Below are 14,198 nucleotides of genomic sequence, written 5' to 3'. Positions count from 1 at the left end.
AGAATCCCCACCACCGAAGTTAATCTGACTAGCCTGTAATTACCATGTTTATCCATCCCTTTTTTTGAACAAGGATGTAACATTTACAATCCACCAGTCTTCTGGCATCACCCCTTCTTCTAAGGAGGATTGGAAGATTGTGGCCAGCACCTCTGCAATTTCTTCTCCATTCTTCATCCTTTATTTCCTCATACGTTAGAGGTGATCCGATAGAGGTCTTTACAATTCTGAATGGGTTGGACAGGCTAGATGTGAAGAAAATGTTTCCTCTTGTGGGAGAATCCAAAACTAGGGGCCATAAATACAAGATTGTTACTAATAAGTCCAGTAGGGAAATAAGGAGAAATTTCTTTACTCAGAGAGTGGTTAGAATGTGTAACTCGCTGCCACAGGAAGTGGTTGAGGCAAAGTGCTTAGATGCTTTCAAAAGGAAACTAGATGAGTGCATTAGAGAAACAGGAATAGAAAGGTATGCTGAAAGGCTGAGATGAGGCAGCTGAAATGGGAGAAGACTCATGTGGGGTATAAACGCCAGCACAGACCAGTTGGGCCAAATGGCCTGTTTCTGTGCTGCATGTTCTATGTAATTCTATGTAATAGAAACATAGAAATTTACAGCGCAGAAGGAGGCCATTTCGGCCCATCGTGTCCGCGCCGACCGACAAAGAGCCACACGGCCCTCGGTCACCAGCCCTGAAGGTTACATATAAACCTATGCACAATATACAATGGCGGACAGTTAAAGAGCACCCAACCCAACCAGTCGGACACCACACAACCGCGACACTCCATGTATCGCAACATTTTACAATCTATCCCACACGGAGCCATGCGATCTCCTGGGAGAGTCAAAAAAACAGATAAAAACCCAGGCCAATTGGGGAACAAAATCTGGGAAAATTCCTCTCTGACCCATCCAGGCGATCGAAACTACTTCAGGAGATCACTCTGGCTGTATTAGATTCCCTGCAGTACTTACCATCATTTCTGCGCCAGCCAACAAGAGGTTAACTAGTCTAAAGCCACTTAGGTCCATAATCCTGCAGGTTACGGCAGTTCAAGTGCCCATCCAAGCACCTTTTAAATGTAGTGAGGGTTTCTGCCTCTACCACCTTTCCAGGCAGTGAGATCCAGACCCCCACAACCCTCTGCGTGAATAAGCTTCCCCTCAAATCCCCTTTAAACCTTCCACCAACCACCTTAAACCTATGCTCCCTCAAAATTGACCCTTCCACCAAGGGAAATAGGCCCTTGCTATCCACCATATCCAGACCGCTCAACATTTTATACACCTCAATGAGGTCTCCTCTCAGCCTCCTCTGTTCCAAGGAGAACAAACCAAATCTGTCCTCATAGCTAAGATTCTCCATTCCAGGCAGCATCCTAGTAAATCTCCTCTGCACTCTCTCCATGCAATCACGTCCTTCCTATAATACGCGATCAGTCGAGGAGGCGGGAGCTCGGAGCAGCGCGAGTCCGGGGTCGGCGAGAGGCCTATAAAGGCCAGCGGGAGTCGAGCAGTCAGTCGAGGAGGCGGGAGCTCGGAGCAGCTCGAGTCCGGGGTCGGCGAGAGGCCTATAAAGGCCAGCGGGAGTCGAGCAGTCAGTCGAGGAGGCGGGAGCTCGGAGCAGCGCGAGTCCGGGGTCGGCGAGAGGCCTATAAAGGCCAGCGGGAGTCGAGCAGTCAGTCGAGGAGGCGGGAGCTCGGAGCAGCGCGAGTCCGGGTCGGCGAGAGGCCTATAAAGGCCAGCGGGAGTCGAGCAGTTCGAGCAGTCAGTCAAGGAGGCGGGAGCTCGGAGCAGCGCGAGTCCGGGGTCGGCGAGAGGCCTATAAAGGCCAGCGGGAGTCGAGCAGTTCGAGCAGTCAGTCGAGGAGGCGGGAGCTCGGAGCAGCGCGAGTCCGGGGTCGGCGAGAGGCCTATAAAGGCCAGCGGGAGTCGAGCAGTTCGAGCAGTCAGTCGAGGAGGCGGGAGCTCGGAGCAGCGCGAGTCCGGGGTCGGCGAGAGGCCTATAAAGGCCAGCGGGAGTCGAGCAGTTCGAGCAGTCAGTCGAGGAGGCGGGAGCTCGGAGCAGCGCGAGTCCGGGGTCGGCGAGAGGCCTATAAAGGCCAGCGGGAGTCGAGCAGTTCGAGCAGTCAGTCGAGGAGGCGGGAGCTCGGAGCAGCGCGAGTCCGGGGTCGGCGAGAGGCCTATAAAGGCCAGCGGGAGTCGAGCAGTTCGAGCAGTCAGTCGAGGAGGCGGGAGCTCGGAGCAGCGCGAGTCCGGGGTCGGCGAGAGGCCTATAAAGGCCAGCGGGAGTCGAGCAGTTCGAGCAGTCAGTCGAGGAGGCGGGAGCTCGGAGCAGCGCGAGTCCGGGGTCGGCGAGAGGCGTGCCGGTGCAGCTACAGGGAGAAGGCAAAAAAACAAAGGTGACGTCACAGCCTAGGGGGTAAGTGATTGGCTGGTGATTGGTGAGTAGTTTTTCTTTTTCTTCTTATATTGGTCAGTAACTTTTAACATTGTTATTACCAGTTTAAGTGTATATAAGGGTTAAGACATGGCAGGAGAGCTCGGTCGGGTGTTATGCTCCTCCTGTACCATGTGGGAACTCAGGGACACTTCCGGTGTCCCTGACGACTACGTGTGCGGGAAGTGTATCCGCCTCCAGCTCCTGACGGTCCGCGTTACGGAATTGGAGCTGAGGGTGGATTTACTCTGGAGCATCCACGATGCTGAGAATGACGTGAGTATCACGTGTAGTGAGTTGGTCTTACCGCAGGGAAAGGGTCCACAGCCAGATAGGGAATGGAAGACCAGCAGGAAGAGTAGAGCAAGGAAGGTAGTGCAGGGGTCCCCTGCGGTCATCCCCCTGCAAAACAGATACACCGCTTTGGGTACTGTTGAGGGGAATGACTCATCAGGGGAGGGCAGCAGCAGCCAAGTTCATGGCACCGTGGCTGGCTCTGCTGCACAGGAGGGCAAGAAAAAGAGTGGGAGAGCGATAGTGATAGGGGATTCAATTGTGAGGGGAATAGATAGGCGTTTCTGCGGCCGCAACCGAGACTCCAGGATGGTATGTTGCCTCCCTGGTGCAAGGGTCAAGGATGTCTCGGAGCGGGTGCAGGACATTCTGAAATGGGAGGGAGAACAGCCAGTTGTCGTGGTGCACATTGGTACCAACGACATAGGCAAAAAAAGGGATGAGGTCCTACGAAACGAATTTAAGGAGCTAGGAGCTAAATTAAAAAGTAGGACCTCAAAAGTAGTAATCTCGGGATTGCTACCAGTGCCACGTGATAGTCAGAGTAGGAATCGCAGCATAGTGCAGATGAATACGTGGCTTGAGCAGTGGTGCAGCAGGGAGGGATTCAAATTCCTGGGGCATTGGGACCGGTTCTGGGGGAGGTGGGACCAGTACAAACCGGACGGTCTGCACCTGGGCAGGACTGGAACCAATGTCCAAGGGGGAGTGTTTGCTAGTGCTGTTGGGGAGGATTTAAACTAATATGGCAGGGGGATGGGAACCAATGCAGGGAGACAGAGGGAAACAAAAAGGAGACAAAAGCAAAAGACAGAAAGGAGATGAGGAAAAGTGGAGGGCAGAGAAACCCAAGGCAAAGAACAAAAAGGGCCACTGTACAGCAAAATTCTAAAAGGACAAAGGGTGTTAATAAAACAAGCCTGAAGGCTTTGTGTCTTAATGCAAGGAGTATCCGCAATAAGGTGGATGAATTAATTGTGCAAATAGATGTTAACAAATATGATGTGATTGGGATTACGGAGACGTGGCTCCAGGATGATCAGGGCTGGGAACTCAACATTCAGGGGTATTCAACATTCAGGAAGGATAGAATAAAAGGAAAAGGAGGTGGGGTAGCATTGCTGGTTAAAGAGGAGATTAATGCAATAGTTAGGAAAGACATTAGCTTGGATGATGTGGAATCTATATGGGTAGAGCTGCAGAACACCAAAGGGCAAAAAACGTTAGTAGGAGTTGTGTACAGACCTCCAAACAGTAATAGGGATGTTGGGGAGGGCATCAAACAGGAAATTAGGGGTGCATGCAATAAAGGTGTAGCAGTTATAGTGGGTGACTTTAATATGCACATAGATTGGGCTAGCCAAACTGGAAGCAATACGGTGGAGGAGGATTTCCTGGAGTGCATAAGGGATGGTTTTCTAGACCAATATGTTGAGGAACCAACTAGGGGGGAGGCCATCTTAGACTGGGTGTTGTGTAATGAGAGAGGATTAATTAGCAATCTCATTGTGCGAGGCCCCTTGGGGAAGAGTGACCATAATATGGTGGAATTCTGCATTAGGATGGAGAATGAAACAGTAATTTCAGAGACCATGGTCCAGAACTTAAAGAAGGGTAACTTTGAAGGTATGAGGCGTGAATTGGCTAGGATAGATTGGCGAATGATACTTAAGGGGTTGACTGTGGATGGGCAATGGCAGACATTTAGAGACCGCATGGATGAAGTACAACAATTGTACATTCCTGTCTGGCGTAAAAATAAAAAGGGGAAGGTGGCTCAACCGTGGCTATCTAGGGAAATCAGGGATAGTATTAAAGCCAAGGAAGTGGCATACAAATTGGCCAGAAATAGCAGCGAACCTGGGGACTGGGAGAAATTTAGAACTCAGCAGAGGAGGACAAAGGGTTTGATTAGGACAGGGAAAATGGAGTACGAGAAGAAGCTTGCAGGGAACATTAAGGCGGATTGCAAAAGTTTCTATAGGTATGTAAAGAGAAAAAGGTTGGTGAAGACAAACGTAGGTCCCCTGCAGTCAGAATCAGGGGAAGTCATAACGGGGAACAAAGAAATGGCAGACCAATTGAACAAGTACTTTGGTTCGGTATTCACTAAGGAGGATACAAACAACCTTCCGGATATAAAAGGGGTCAGAGGGTCTAGTAAGGAGGGGGAACTGAGGGAAATCTTTATTAGTCGGGAAATTGTGTTGGGGAAATTGATGGGATTGAAGGCCGATAAATCCCCAGGGCCTGATGGACTGCATCCTAGAGTACTTAAGGAGGTGGCCTTGGAAATAGCGGATGCATTGACAGTCATTTTCCAACATTCCATTGACTCTGGATCAGTTCCTATGGAGTGGAGGGTAGCCAATGTAACCCCACTTTTTAAAAAAGGAGGGAGAGAGAAAACAGGGAATTATAGACCGGTCAGCCTGACCTCAGTAGTGGGTAAAATGATGGAATCAATTATTAAGGATGTCATAGCAGTGCATCTGGAAAATGGTGACATGATAGGTCCAAGTCAGCATGGATTTGTGAAAGGGAAATCATGCTTGACAAACCTTCTGGAATTTTTTGAGGATGTCTCCAGTAAAGTGGACAAAGGAGAACCAGTTGATGTGGTATATTTGGACTTTCAGAAGGCTTTCGACAAGGTCCCACACAAGAGATTAATGTGCAAAGTTAAAGCACATGGGATTGGGGGTAGTGTGCTGACGTGGATTGAGAACTGGTTGTCAGACAGGAAGCAAAGAGTAGGAGTAAACGGGTACTTTTCAGAATGGCAGGCAGTGACTAGTGGAGTGCCGCAAGGTTCTGTGCTGGGGCCCCAGCTGTTTACATTGTACATTAATGATTTAGACGAGGGGATTAAATGCAGTATCTCCAAATTTGCGGATGATACTAAGTTGGGTGGCAGTGTGAGCTGCGAGGAGGATGCTATTAGGCTGCAGAGCGACTTGGATAGGTTAGGTGAGTGGGCAAATGCATGGCAGATGAAGTATAATGTGGATAAATGTGAGGTTATCCACTTTGGTGGTAAAAACAGAGAGACAGACTATTATCTGAATGGTGACAGATTAGGAAAAGGGAAGGTGCAACGAGACCTGGGTGTCATGGTACATCAGTCATTGAAGGTTGGCATGCAGGTACAGCAGGCGGTTAAGAAAGCAAATGGCATGTTGGCCTTCATAGCGAGGGGATTTGAATACAGGGGCAGGGAGGTGTTGCTACAGTTGTACAGGGCCTTGGTGAGGCCACACCTGGAGTATTGTGTACAGTTTTGGTCTCCTAACTTGAGGAAGGACATTCTTGCTATTGAGGGAGTGCAGCGAAGGTTCACCAGACTGATTCCCGGGATGGCGGGACTGACCTATCAAGAAAGATTGGATCAACTGGGCTTGTATTCACTGGAGTTCAGAAGAATGAGAGGGGACCTCATAGAAACGTTTAAAATTCTGACGGGTTTAGACAGGTTAGATGCAGAAAGAATGTTCCCAATGTTGGGGAAGTCCAGAACCAGGGGTCACAGTCTGAGGATAAGGGGTAAGCCATTTAGGACCGAGATGAGGAGAAACTTCTTCACCCAGAGAGTGGTGAACCTGTGGAATTCTCTACCACAGAAAGTAGTTGAGGCCAATTCACTAAATATATTCAAAAGGGAGTTAGATGAAGTCCTTACTACTCGGGGGATCAAGGGTTATGGCGAGAAAGCAGGAAGGGGGTACTGAAGTTTCATGTTCAGCCATGAACTCATTGAATGGCGGTGCAGGCTAGAAGGGCTGAATGGCCTGCTCCTGCACCTATTTTCTATGTTTCTATGTTTCTATGAACTGCTCGCAGCATTCCAGCTGTGGCCTAACCAGTGTATTATACAATTTAAGCATAACCTCCCTGCTCTTGTATTCTATGCCTCGGCCAATAAAGGCAAGCATTCCATATGCCTTCTTAACCACCTTATACACCTGGCCTGCTACTTTCAGGGATCTGTGGACAAGCCCTCCAAGATCCCTTTGTTCATCTATACTTCTAAGTGACCTACCATTTAATGTGTATACCCTTACCTTATTAGCCCTCCCCAAGTGCATTACCTCACACTTCTCTGACCAGTAGATTGATATCCTCCTGCAGTCCATGAGTTTCCCCTTCAGTATCAACCACACAGCCAATTTTAGTGTCACCTGCAAACTTTTTAATCATACTCCCTATATTCAAATCTAGATCATTGATGTATATCACAATAAGCAAGGGACCCAGTACTAAGTCCGACGGAACCCCACTGGAAACATCCTTCCACTCATAAAATATCCATCAACCATTACCCTTTGCTTCCTACCTCTAAGCCAATCTTGGATCTAACTTGCCACTTTGCCCTGGATCCAATGGGCTTTTACCTTTGTGACCAGTCTGCCATGTGGGACCTTATCAAAAGTTTTGCCAAAGTCCATATACACTACATCGTATGGAGAGAAAGCAGGGAAGCATGATCCTATTGAATGGCCTACTCCTGCACCTATTTTCTATATTTCTATGTATGCACTACCCTCATCGACCCTCCTGTTTACCTACTCTCAAAATTCAGTCAGGTTAGTCAAATACGATCTTCCCTTAACAAATCCGTGCTGTCCCTGATTAATCCTTGCCTTTCTAATTTATCTTGTCCTTCAGGAAGTTTTCCAATAAATTTCCCACCACTGAGGTTAGGCTGACAGGCCTATAATTACTCAGCCTATCCCTTTCTCTCTTCTTAATCATCATAGGCAGTCCCTCGGAATCAAGGAAGACTTGCTTTCACTCCCAAAGTGAGTTCTCTGGTGGCTGAAAGGTCCAATATGAGAGCCACAGACCCTGTCACAGGTGGGACAGACATTCATCGAGGGAAGGGGTGGGTTGCACTGGTTCGCCGCGCGCTCTTTCCGCTGTCTGCGCTTGACCTCTTCATGCCCTTTGTGTTGAGACTCGAAGAGCTCAACGCCCTCCCGGATGCACTTTCTCGGACGGTCTTCGGCCAGGGTCTCCCAGGTCTCAGTGGTGATGTCGCACTTTACCAGGGAGGCTTTGAGGGTGTCCTTGTAACGCTTCCGCTGCCCACCTTTGGCTCGCTTACCTTGACGGAGTTCCGCATAAAGCATTTGCTTTGGGAGTCTCGTATCTGGCATGCGAACTATGTGGCCTGCCCAGTGAAGCTGATCGAGTGTGGTCAGTGCTTCAATACTGGGATGTTGTGTATGGAGAAAGAGTCAGACTGAACACTGTGAGCTCAAAGTAAAGTGTGACCTTGATCTTTTATTACAGGTCTCCAGAGTGCCTCTCCAACCTGTGAGGCCTCCTTAAATATTATGGGATCCCTTGGTACTCCAGGGATGAGCCCTCTGGTGGCTGTACAGAGTAAATACAAGTTTACATATATAACAACACTCCCCCGCCCCCAAGTCAATAGTGTAACTATTTACAATGTGAGTCGATCTGGGGCCCTTCTGGCCCTGGTTGATCGTCTTGGTGTGAAAGCTGGTATTGTTGAATCATTTGTTGGGCCCTCGCTGGGCTGCTGTGCAGCGGGCCTTGTTGGGCTGTCTGGTGTGTTGGGTCTTGCTGGGCTGCTGTGGATGATGGCTTCTGCTTCGTGGTCAACCGTGGTGCCGGTTGCCACTGGTGTGTATGTTGGGGCATCAAAAAAGGTAGGGTCCATGGTGGGTTGCTCAGGGTAGTCCGTAAATCTGAGTTTGATTTGGTCCAAGTGTTTCCGGTGAATGAGTCCATTTGAAAGTTTGACCCGAAACATCCTGCTCCCCTCTTTGGCCATGACAGTGCCAGGAAGCCACTTGGGATCTTGTCCATAGTTCAATACAAATACAGGATCATTGATTTCAATCTCGCGTGACACATTTGCGCTATCATGATATGCACTTTGTTGAAGCTACCTGCTCTCTACCTGTTCATGTAGATCAGGATGAACTAATGAGAGCCTTGTCTTAAGTGCCCTTTTCGTGAGCAGTTCAGCAGGTTGGATCCCACTGAGCGAGTGGTGTGCAGTAGCTAAGCAGGAATCGGGATAGGCAAGTCTGCAGTGAGCCTTCAGTTACTATCTTCAAGCCTTGCTTGATGGTTTGTACTGCTCTCTCTGCCTGACCATTGGACGCTGGTTTAAACGGGGCAGATGTGACATGTTTGATCCCGTTGCGGGTCATGAATTCTTTGAACTCAGCACTGGTAAAACATGGTCCGTTGTCGCTCACTAGGACATCGAGTAAGCCGTGAGTGGCAAACATGGCCCACAGGCTTTCAGTAGTGGCAGCGGACGTGCTAGGCAACATTATCTCACATTCAATCCACTTGGAGTACGCGTCTACAACCACAAGAAGCATTTTACCCAAGAACGGGTCTGCATTGTCGATGTGTACCCTAGACCACGGTTTGGAGGGCCAAGACCATAAACTTAGCGGCGCCACCCTGGGTACATTGCTTAACTGCGAGCATGTATTACATCAGTGAACGCAGGACTCTAAGTCCGCATCGATACCGGGCCACCACATGTGGGATCTTTGGCTATCGCTTTCATCATTACGATGCCTGGATAGGTACTGTGGAGGTCATTGATGAAGGTTTCTCTGCCCTTCTTGGGGACCACTACTCGATTGCCCCACAGAAGGCAGTCTGCCTGTATAGACATTTCATCTTTGTGTCGCTGGAATGGCTTTATCTCTTCCTGCATTTCCACTGGGACACTGGACCAGCTCCCGTGAAGCACACAGCTTTTGACTAGAGATAATAAGGGGTCCTGGCTTGTCCAGGTTTTGATCTGCCGGGCAGTGACGGGTGATTGTTCACTCTCAAATGCTTCCATAGCCATGGCTAGATCTGCGGGCTGCGCCATTTCCACCCCCGTAGTGGACAATGGCAGCCTACTGAGAGCATCGACGCAGTTTTCTGAGCCTGGCCTGTGGCGGATGGTGTAGTTGTATGCGGACAATGTAAGCGCCCATGCGGGCCGATGCGTTGGTATTTATCCCTTTACTCTAGGAAAACAGGGATATAAGTGGCTTATGGTCAGTTTCCAATTCGAATTTTAGCCCAAACAGGTATTGATGCATTTTCTTTACTCCATAGACACACGCTAACGCTTCTTTCTCAATCATGCATGTAGGCTCTCTCAGCCTTAAACAGACTCCTGGATGCATAAGCAACCGGTTGCAGTTTCCCAAAATCATTAGCTTGTTGCAATACACACCCAACCATATGACGATGCATCACATGCTAGTACCAAACACTTACATGGATCATACAACACAAGCAATTTGTTTGATCATAACAATTTTCTCGCTTTTACAAAGGCATTTTCTTGGCCTTTGCCCCAAACCCATTCATCCCCTTTTCATAGTAAGACATGCAGTGGTTCTAGCAGGGTGCTAAGACCTGGTAAGAAGTTACCAAAGTAGTTTAGGAGTCCCAGAAATGACCGCAGCTCTGTTACGTTCTGTGGCCTCGGTGCGTTCTCGATTGCCTCTGTCTTTGCGCTGGTGGGTCTGATGCCATCTGCCGCAATCCTCCTTCACAAGGACTCCACTTCAGGCACCAGGAAAACGCACTTCGAGCCTTTTTATCTGAGTCCCACGCGATTGAGTCGACTAAGATCCTCCTCCAGGTGCTGCAGATGCTCGACTATGTCCCAACCTGTGATCAAGATGTCGTCCTGGAAGACCACGGTGTGCGGGACCGACTTAAGTAAACTTTCCATGTTTCTCTGGAATATCGCCGCCGCTGATCGGATTCCCATCGGGCATCTGTTATAAACAAAAAGAACTTTGTGCGTGTTGATGCAGGTGAGGGCCTTCGATGATTCCTCCAGTTCCTGCGTCATGTAGGCTGAAGTCAGATCCAGCTTCATGAACATCTTTCCTCCCGCCAGCGTTGCAAGGAGATCGTTGGCCTTTGGTAGTGGGTATTGGTCCTGCAGGGAGAAATGATTGATAGTTACTTTGTAATCACCACAGATTCTGATGGTGCCATCTCCCTTGAGGACTGGGACGATAGGACTGGCCCACTCGTTGAACTCAATCGGGGAAATGATGCCCTCTCTTTGCAGCCAGTCTAGCTCGATCTCTACCCTTTCTCCCATCATGTATGGTACTGCTCTTGCCTTGTGATGGATGGGTCGCACCCCCGGAATTAGGTGGATCTGCACTTTTGCTCCTTGGAATTTCCCGATGCCTGGTTCGAACAGCGAAGGAAATTTGTTTAAGACCTGGGCACACGAAGTGTCATCAGCGGGTGATAGCGCTCGGACGTTGTCCCAGTTCCAGCGTATCTTTCCCAGCCAGCTCCTGCCGTGCAGCGTGGGACCATCGCCCGGTACCACCCAGAGTGGTAGCTTGTGCACCGCTCCATCGTAGGAGACCTTTACGGTAGCACTGCCGATTACAGGTATCAGTTCTTTCCTCTAGGTTCTTAGTTTCGTGCGAACTGGTGTTAAGACTGGCCTTGAGGCCTTGTTGCACCACAACCTTTCGAAAGTCTTTTTGCCCATGCTGGACTGGCTCGCGCCCGTGTCCAGCTCCATTGACACCGGGAGTCTATTTAGTTCAACATTCAGCAATATCGGGGGACAATTCGTGGTGAATGTGTGCACCCCATGTACCTCTGCCTCCTCGATCTGAGGCTCTAGTTCATTGTGATCCTCCATGGATCTGTCCTCCTCTGCAACATAGTGGTTTGCAGGTTTAACAGGCTTTGCAGCTCGACTGCACACTCGTTGGAGGTGTCCCATTGTTCCACAGCCCTTGCAAACGTACTCTTTGAATCGGCATGAATGGAAGTGATGATCACCCCCGCAGTGCCAACAAGGTGTTAATGGCCATGCATTCATCACTCGTGATGGTGGACTCCGAGACATCTGCAGACGTGTAGCTGCAGGTATGTGTGAGCTGCCCTGTACATTACAATTCGAAAACAACATCACTTTGTTCACAGTATTTGTAGCGGCATTTGTGTGCTGAGAGATTTGCTTCGCATTGTCACTGATGGCAATGAACGCCTGGGCTATCACTATGGCCTTACTCAAGGTTGGGATCTCTACAGTCAAAATTTGCGAAGTATGGTTTCATGGCCAATGCCAAGTACAAAAAAGTCTTTAAACATGTGCTCCAAATGTCCTCCAAATTCACCATGTCCTGCAAGGCGTCTTAGCTCGGCGACATAACTCACCACTTCCTGGCTTTCAGACCTTTTGTAGGTGTAGAACCGGTACCTCGCCATCAGAACGCTTTCCTTCCGATTCAAATGCTCTCGGACCAGTGTGCACAAATCGTCGTCCGATTTCTCTGTGGGTTTCACTGGAGTGAGCAGATTCTTCATGAGGCCATACGTTTCATTTGGCAGTGCTCTCTTCCCCATCTAGCTCGTTGGCCATGAAGTATTGGTCGAGTCGCTCCACAAGTTTCCCAATCATCTCCCTCCGAGAATGTCTCCAGGTTGCCCACTGTTCTCTGCATCTTTGGGTTCGCTATCTGTATCTCGTCGCCAGTTGTTGTGTACGGAGAAAGAGTCAGACTGAACACTGTGAGCTCAAAGTAAAGTATGACCTTGGTCTTTTATTGCAGGTCTCCAGAGTGCCTCTCCAACCTGTGAGGCCTCCTTAAATACCTGTGCTCCCAAGGAATTATGGGATCCCTTGGGACTCCAGGGGATGAGCTCTCTGGTGGCTGTACTGTGTAAATACAAATTTACATATATAACATGGGGATGTTAGCGTGAAAGAGGACACTGATGTTGGTGCACCTGTCCTTCCAGGGGATTTGCTGGATCTTGCGGAGACATCGTTGATGATATATCTCCAGTGACTTGAGGTGCCTTCTATACATCATCCATGCCTCAGATCCATAGAGGAGGGCGGGTATTACTACAGCCCTGTAGACCTTGAGCATGGTGGTAGATTTGAGGGCCTGGTCTTCAAACACTCTTTTCCTCAGACGGACGAAGACTGCGCACGGCGCACTGGAGGCGATGTTGAATCTCCGCATCAATGTCTGCCTTTGTTGATAAGAGGCTCCCAAGATATGGGAAATGGTCCATGTTGTCGAGGGCTGCGCCGTGAATCTTGATGATTGGAGGGCAGTGCTGTGCGTCGGGGACAGGCTGGTGGAGGACCTTTGTCTTACGGATGTTAAGTGTAAGGCCCATGCTTTCATATGCCTCAGTGAATGCATTGACTATATCCTGGAGTTCAGCCTCTGAATATGCGCAGACGCGGGCCTACTTAACCAAGGGTGTCACATTAGCAGTCCTTCAGTCCACTGGCACTCTGCCTGAATCCAAAGAGGACTGGAAAATAATGGCCATGGCCTCTGCTATTTCCTTTTGCTTCGCTCAACAGCCTGGGATGCATTTCATCCAGGCCTGGGGACTTATCTACTTTCAAAGCTGCTAAACCCCTTAATATCTCCTCTCTCACTATGTTTATTTGATCCAGAATTTCACATTCCTCCTCGCTAGCAGTATTTGCATTGCCCCTTTCCTTTGTGAAAGCAGAGGCAAAGTATTCAATCAGAATCATACCCACATTTTCCGCCTCCACACAAAGATTACCCTCATGGTCCCTAATAGGTCCCACCATTTCTTTAGTTATCCTCTTGCTCTTAATATATTTGTAGAACATCTTTGGGTTTTCCTTGATTTTACTTGCCAAGAATTTTTCATGCTCTCTCTTAGCATTCCTAATATCCTTTTTAATTTCACCTCTAAACTTTCTGTATTCCTCCAGAGATTGTACAGTATTTAGCTGTTGGTATATGACATAAGTTTCCCTTTTTTTCTTTATCTTCCCCTGTAAGTCCCTAGACATCCAGGGGGCTCTAAAATTGTTATTCCCACCCTTTTTCTTTAAGGGCACATGTTTGGCCAGAGCCCTCCGGATTTCCTCTTTGAATGCTTCCCACTGTTCCGACACTGATTTACTTTCAAGTAGCTGTTTCCAGTGCACTGTGGCCAAATCACTCCTCAACTTAGAAAATCTTAACTTAGCCTTTCCCCAATCTGGGACTTTTATTCCTGGTCTATCCTTGATAGTTATCCATAACTACCTTGAATCTGACTGAATGTTGGGGGGGTTTTCTGTATGTGCTCTCTCTAGACACTGGTTCACAACGCATTTTCTGATCTGTCTGCTTCTGTGTCTTTATTTTTGCTGTTATTCTCTCTCTTCACCTTCTTCATTTTCTCATATCTTCCTTCTTTGTTAGTGTATTTGCTGCAGTTATTGTGTCGTTCTCTCTTTGGCTGAACTTCCATTCTAGCTCCCTGTCTACTTTCTGCTGTCTTCCCTCTCGATCTCAATCTCCAATTTTTCTAACCTACTAATTCTATGTATTTTAATTTACTTTCTACATCTTTAATTCCTGCTCTTCTCTTTAATTTCCAATTGGCGTTCAGCTTTATTCCCACTTTGCAGGTTAATTATTCTCTCCAGTTC

Source organism: Pristiophorus japonicus, chromosome 12, assembly GCF_044704955.1.
Source record: "Pristiophorus japonicus isolate sPriJap1 chromosome 12, sPriJap1.hap1, whole genome shotgun sequence".
In the NCBI taxonomy this organism is placed as follows: domain Eukaryota; kingdom Metazoa; phylum Chordata; class Chondrichthyes; family Pristiophoridae; genus Pristiophorus; species Pristiophorus japonicus.
The sequence above is the reverse complement of the archived record's forward strand: the minus strand, read 5'-3'. Positions refer to the sequence as shown.